At 31.7% G+C, this 6,851-nt stretch overlaps 1 long non-coding RNA gene across 1 annotated transcript; it reads right to left on the bottom strand.

Moving 5' to 3' along the window:
• Positions 1-3,707: 3,707 nt before the first annotated feature.
• LOC107827534 (uncharacterized) lies at positions 3,708-6,417 on the bottom strand. Its single transcript, XR_001657546.2, has 2 exons — positions 5,952-6,417; positions 3,708-4,295 (listed from the first exon to the last, which is right to left on the bottom strand). It is a non-coding gene; the product is annotated as an uncharacterized LOC107827534 (long non-coding RNA).
• Positions 6,418-6,851: the final 434 nt, after the last annotated feature.

The following is a 6,851-nucleotide window of genomic DNA, read 5'->3' as shown; positions in this document are numbered from 1 at the left end:
CTTAAGTTTCCTAAAACGGTTTGAACTCTCCTCCTTTCCTTTTATTTTAAAGATGAATATAGAGGTGTGCATATAGTGATATGTATTATAGAAATTCTATTAGTTTGCACTTGATTAGACATCCTGCCAAAAATGATTGACAGTTTGTATACTTAGATATAAGTCCTTATGTTGTTGTCAGTTTCAAATTGCACCTTAGGGCATTTTCAATCTATCTATGTAGAAATCATGAAAAGATATTCATTCTTATAAGAGCATGTCTTTAGATTGTATTACAACTACATATCATTGAAGTAAAAGAGACTTTAGACTCAAATGAATGTTAAGCCTGCTTCTGTGATGTTATTTGCGTTCATGACTTGTGTGTTGTAAGTACAATATCCTTAAGAATAAAATCCGAAGTGATTGGAATTTGAATACTTTTATCATGACTAACTTTTATAATCTAAGTCGATGGTTCATAGTTTAAAATGTTTGTGTATATTTAAAAATTACTGTAGCTTAGATTATAGATTATTTTCTTCTTTATGCAATAAAAGTCATAGCTACGACCGGACTCATGTTTTTAGATTTCTTTAAATTTTGTATCGTAGAAATCTTGTTTAGTCTTCTTTGTGTGTTATATGCATCTCCTTGAACACAAGGTCATACATTCATTTGCAAGGTACCCCTCTGCGATAAAGCCTTCTGGATAAGCCCTATTACCAATACGAGATTTTAAAAAATAGGGCAAAGGTCCAAATATGCCCTTGTACTATAGTAAAGTGAGCACATTTGTCATTCGTTAATACTTTAGCTCAAATATGTCCTTACCGTCACATAGTTAGTCCATATATGCCCTTAGAGTTACACCGTTGGCCCATATATGCCCTTTTCGAAATGGAATCCACCTACACTAATTATCTCTTTCGTTAATTGTATTAAAGTGTATTACAAACACTATTTTCTTTTTATTAGTACTTTTTTTTCTTTACCTTTCTCTTTTCTTTCTTCTTTTTTCTTTTCTTCTCTTTTTTTTTCCTTTTTCTTTCTTCCTCCATTACTGATGTCTTCTCCATTTTCATCACCAATTTTACTTAACAAAACTCATGAATTTCAATTACTAAGAAAATTCTCCCATAAAGTAATCGAGTTCAATTTCACTGGCCCTCTAAATAAATGAAATTAAATTATTCCAAAAATTATGGTTTAAACTTTAAAATAATAAAAACATCTCAACCTTTAATAATACTCAAAAGACTAAAATATTTAAATTGTTTCCAGAAAGATAATTTAATGATTAAAAGCCTAGAGTTCAAGTTGTAGTTTATAAATTTGAGTTGTTAGTCTTTTTTCAGCTGGACATTTTCTATTTTTTTTTATTAACTATGTAAATTAGGGGTGTACATGGAATGGGTTGGTTCGAGTTTTATCAAAATCAAACCAAACCAATTATATCGGTTTGGATTGTTTGGTTTTGTTGGATTTTCAAATTTTTTGTTACATAAATATTATTTCAATCTTACTTTGTTAAATATTTTAGAACTAAATATATGTTCAGTAAGAATTAAAAAATTAAAAAATATATGATCTATAAAAATATTCTTATGGGAGAATTTTCTTAATAATTAGAATTTATGAGTTTTGTCAAGTGAAATTGGTGATGAAAATGGAGAAGACTTCAGTAATGGAGGAAATCGGATAAGGGAGAAAGAAAAAGGAAAAAAAAGAGAAGAAAATAAAGGTAAAGAAAGAAAAGTACTAATAAAAAGGAAATAGTGTTTGTAATACACTTTAATACAATTAACGAAAGAGTTAATTAGTTTGGGTGGATTCCGTTTCGAAAAGGGAATATATGGGCCAACTGTGTAACTCTAAGGGCATATATGGACCAACTATGTGACGGTAAGGGCATATTTGAGCTAAAGTATTAATGAAGGGCAAATGCACTCAATTTCGTATAGTATAAGGGCATATTTGGAAATTTTTCGTAAAAAATATAACCATCGCTGTATAGGATACATTCACCAATATTGAATAGGTCCAGCAAGCTTAGCTTCATTAGCCAAATGAATAGGCAAGTGCACCATAACATCAAAAAATGGAGGGAAGACTTTTTCTAACTTGCAAAAAGAGTTATAGGAATTTGAGCTTCAATTATTTCCAAGTCATCCATCCTTAACACCTTAGCTCCAAGCATATTGAAAAATAAAGATAACTCAATAAGTGGTTCACATACATCTTTGGACAACATACCACGTAGTGCAAGAGGGAGTGAATGCTGCAGAAGAACATGGCAATTATGACTCTTTAAGACAGAAATTTTGTGTTCTTTCAAGTTCACACATTGAGAAATATTAGATGAAAATCCATCTGGAATCTTTAAATTCTTTAAAAAAAAGGCATAAGTTGTGCTTTTCTTGGGGAGATAATGTATAACTTGCAGTTGGAACTTCGTACTTTTCTCCCTTTTTGATGGGGTGCAATTCCGCCCTAATGTTCATTTCTTGCAAATCTAGCCGGGCTTTAATGGTATCCTTGACCGGGCTTTAATGGTGTCCTTGGTCTTTCCTTTGGCATTCATGATCGTCCCCAAAATATTATCACATATATTTTTTTCGATATGTATAACGTCCAAATTATCCCGCAACAACAAAGATTTTCAATAGCGAAGTTCAAAAAAAATACTCCTCTTATTCCAGTTATCCTTTCGATTCTCATGCGATATTTTGATCTTTTTCTTTGGATCCTTTGTTAGATGTATCCCTTCAAGATCCTACACTTGATTAAGTATCTCAATACCTGAACGTATTTTTGGTGGGAGCCGTCTCTCTTTTGTGCCATCAAATGACTCCTTATCATTCCTCCATCGATGATTAAGAGGAAGATATCGTCGGTGACCCATAAAATATTGTTTCTTACTATTAGTCAATCTAATTGAGAAAGTATCTTTATTGCAACATGGGCATGCCAATTTTTCTTTTGTACTCCATCCAGATAAATTTTAATATGCTAGAAAGTCATTAATGATCCATAACAAAGAAGCATGCAACTTAAAATTTTGTCTAGTAGATGCATCAAAGGTGTCAACACTAATTTCCCATAACTCATTTAGTTCCTCTATCAAAGGTTGAAGATATATGTCAATTGCATCTCCTGGACTATCTGGACCAGGAATAAGCATTGACATAATAAAATTTTCTTGTTTCATACACAACCAAGGTGGTAAATTATAAGGAATAAGTACCACCGGCCAAATGCTATATGAGGTTTTTGTATTGCGAAATGGCTGAAATTCATCACTAGCAAGTCCAAGTCGAACATTACAAGGCTTGGCCGCAAATGAGGGATGAAGTTTATCAAATGATTTCCAAGCCATTGAATCAGCTGGGTGCCTCATTATTCCATCATCAACTCTTTTATCATGATGCCATGTCATTAGAGAAGATGTTTTTGTAGACATAAACAACCTTTGAAGTCTAGGCTTTAATGGAAAATAGCGCAAAGTCTTTGCTGCTATTTTTTTGCCTTTTTTATTCTTTGCTTCCCCGCTATGTTAATTTATTTTCCATCTAGATGCACCACAAACTTTACAAGAATCAAGTAAATTATCCTCCTTCCAGTATAACATGCAATCATTTATACAAGCATTAATCTTGAAGTAGGAAAGCCCAAGATTCCAAATTTCCTTCTTTGCCTCATAATATGAATTTGGCAAATCCGCTCCATCGGGCAACAACTCATCCTTTAACATTTTTAATAGCATTGTAAATGACTCATTGTTCCAGCGACCCATACTTTTTATGTGAAGCAATTTAATCAAAGTGGAAAGTTTTGAAAATTTTGAGCTTTGGTACAGTGGCTTCTCAAAATCCCTCAATAGACTGTAAAATCTTTTGGCTTCAACATTCGGTTCAACATTCGGTTCCTCTTAAAGTAAATCATCACAACCAACGTCTGCAGGGCTTATATCATGATTAGGATATAGATCTCTCAAAATTTCTTCTATTTCATCCTCTCTCGTATTCTTCTGCTTCATCATCATCTTCAAGTTCCGACTGTGGCTCACCTAAAATTTCTCCATGGTGATACCAAAAAGTATAATTTTTTATTATTCCATATACTTTCAAATGTGACTCGACTGTCTCGTGTGTTCCTAATGTTGTGTTACAACATTTGACACATAGACATCGTATTTCATACAATTCTCCTGTTCTTCTAAAAGCATAATCTAAAAACTTCTGCACCCCAATTAAATAGGCTTCATCGAGTCGATTGTCAATAAGCTGCATCCATTGCTTACTTGGTGCCATAACCTTAGAGAGTATATAAACATTAGATGAAAAAAATCATTTAGAATAACAAAATTACTTAAATGCACACAACCTTTTATTAACTTGCAAACTCTTTTAGTGATCAATACTTCCTAAGATATCATAAAATGAGATAAACTATAAATTGATAGTCAAAATAGATAATATACAATTGCTCGCACAATAAATACATGATGTGTCTTATATAAATTATTCCTATTCAATTAAGGCATATTCCATCATAATTATTATGACTAGCCATGGCACAGGTACATGTACTATTGTGATATTTTGACGGAGTTGACAAAAAAACAGAAACAAAGACAATGGAAGGAGATTTAGTAAAAACTTTTCAGCTTTTTCGCTATTATCAACCTCATGGTAGGAGCACATAACTCTTTCTCACTATATTATATTCCTAACAACAATAGTTTAAAGACTAACAATACAAAATTCAAATACATGCACAACATAAATGAGTTTAAAATTAATTTGAATAAATCAGATTTTATTTTTAACTTTTGCATATAATGGATTACATTAGAGATGATTTATGCAATTTGCATGTAGAAACCTATTGATTATGCTCTTAATTAGAATTCCACTGAACTATCGATCAAACTTAAACTGGGCGATATAAAGAATCATAAAGCTCGTAATTCTTTTTACCTATTTTAGTACCAGCATAAACTATTATCATCAGGAAAGAAAAATAAATTTGTAAGAAACTATATATAACAAGCACATTCTCCATTCTCCTAAAAAGCAAATGTATACAGAGAATAAGACTTTTCAAAAGCAGATAATATAAGACATTATGTAACTTTGTAAACTAAATCAAATCCTATGGATGATGCCATATCAAATCCTATAGAATAAGAATAAAAACATAATATTATTGATAGTTTATGCAGATTTTCTTTTACAGCTAGGGTGATATTGAATAAACAGAGTGACAGTCAAAGGAATTCTATAAAATTCTTCCATCGGGAGTTTTTTTGAGATGTTTTTGCTTATTAGAGTACCAAAACAAGATTAAATTCACATCACCTTGTATTCCTTATCTAAAGTATAATTGTGAAATACATTAACAAAGATAATTCATATCACTATTTCTTCCTCATCAAAAGATTTTTTGGAAATATCAAAGTAGATTTACTAAAATCAATAAGTTGGTTATACAATTCAAAAAATTCTAGAGTGAAGGAACTAAATTAGAACACATAATATGTAAAAGTTTCAATCAATTCATCACCACATAAGAAAATCCACAACAAACAAAATCCCACAATGTACCCACGACATTTTTCTTAGTCCTTCAAGTTCCCAAAAGTCTTGTTTAATGTAACCCTAATAGACAAAATCCCACAATAAATCCAAATATACTTCACTTTTAGCACACAATAACAATTATTATTGCAAAAAAAAAAAAAATCCAATGGCAGAACCTCGGTTCTTGCCTTCCAAGCACCGACATCAAATCCGACATCCTCACTTTTAGCCCCACACAACAAAAATTAGTATTCTAAATAAGGAAAAACTCAATCAAAGAACCTTAGGTCAAAAAGAGAGAAAGAAATAAAGAAGCAGACGGGAAAAAAATTCTGATTTTCATCAGGAAAAAAACCGAAACAGAACATTAAAAGTGAAGAAACTTACTCTTGATGTAGCCGAATAATGCCCAGTGATTGACAAGAGTATTGTTTAGCCACACAATGCTTGATATTGAGCGATGAGTTTTTTAGGAGTTTAGGAATTTTAGGGGTTTTGAGAGAGAGAGAGAGAGAGAGAGAGAGGGAGAGAGAGGAAATGTTGGGAAGCTAGGCTAAGTAAAACGTTTTCACTTATGAGAGAGTTGGAAAAACGTCTAGGAGCGCGAAGTGAAAATTAAAATTTTTGCTTATTTTTTATCGCGCCTCTGTAGTCTCCCGCTAAATGGGATTTTTAGAGACCCGCTAAATAACTTTTTTCAGACCAGATTAAATTCCTTCGCTTATTTAGGAAAAATACATCGCGATTTATTGACCGAAAATTATCTAGTCCCTATAAATACACTTTTAGGGACCAGATTTTAAACTCGTCGCTAAAACTTGGTCCCTAATAACCCTTTTTCTTGTAGTGATCCTTGATCGTTATTCATTCCCTAATTTAGTTTGTGCTTCACGAATGGCAAATAAGTGATTTGTTTGTTTAATATATGTTAGGAGGTATGATTCAAAGTATTAGAAACTATGATTTTATAAATGTTAGTTACACTTGACCATTGGAGGCCATATTACGTCTAAATATTAAATTAGAAAGCATACATATAAGGAAAATTCTTCTTTTGTTATGACAAGTTTTACACAAGTTTGAGGTATGCGTGGATGTGCATTCTATGGGATTTTCTGAAAAGTAAATAAAAATAGAAATGTCTGCATTATTTGGGAATTTGTTTATGCCTCAAATACTATACCTAACATTATGTGTATTTCTCGTGTTTGGATGCTATGCAAAGTGTTTGAATTTTAGATTTGTTAACAAATTAAAGAATGTGAGTCGTGTTTATATATCATCATT

This window comes from Nicotiana tabacum, chromosome 15 (assembly GCF_000715075.1).
Source record: "Nicotiana tabacum cultivar K326 chromosome 15, ASM71507v2, whole genome shotgun sequence".
Classification (NCBI taxonomy): domain Eukaryota; kingdom Viridiplantae; phylum Streptophyta; class Magnoliopsida; order Solanales; family Solanaceae; genus Nicotiana; species Nicotiana tabacum.
This window is presented reverse-complemented; position numbering and strand designations above follow the sequence as displayed.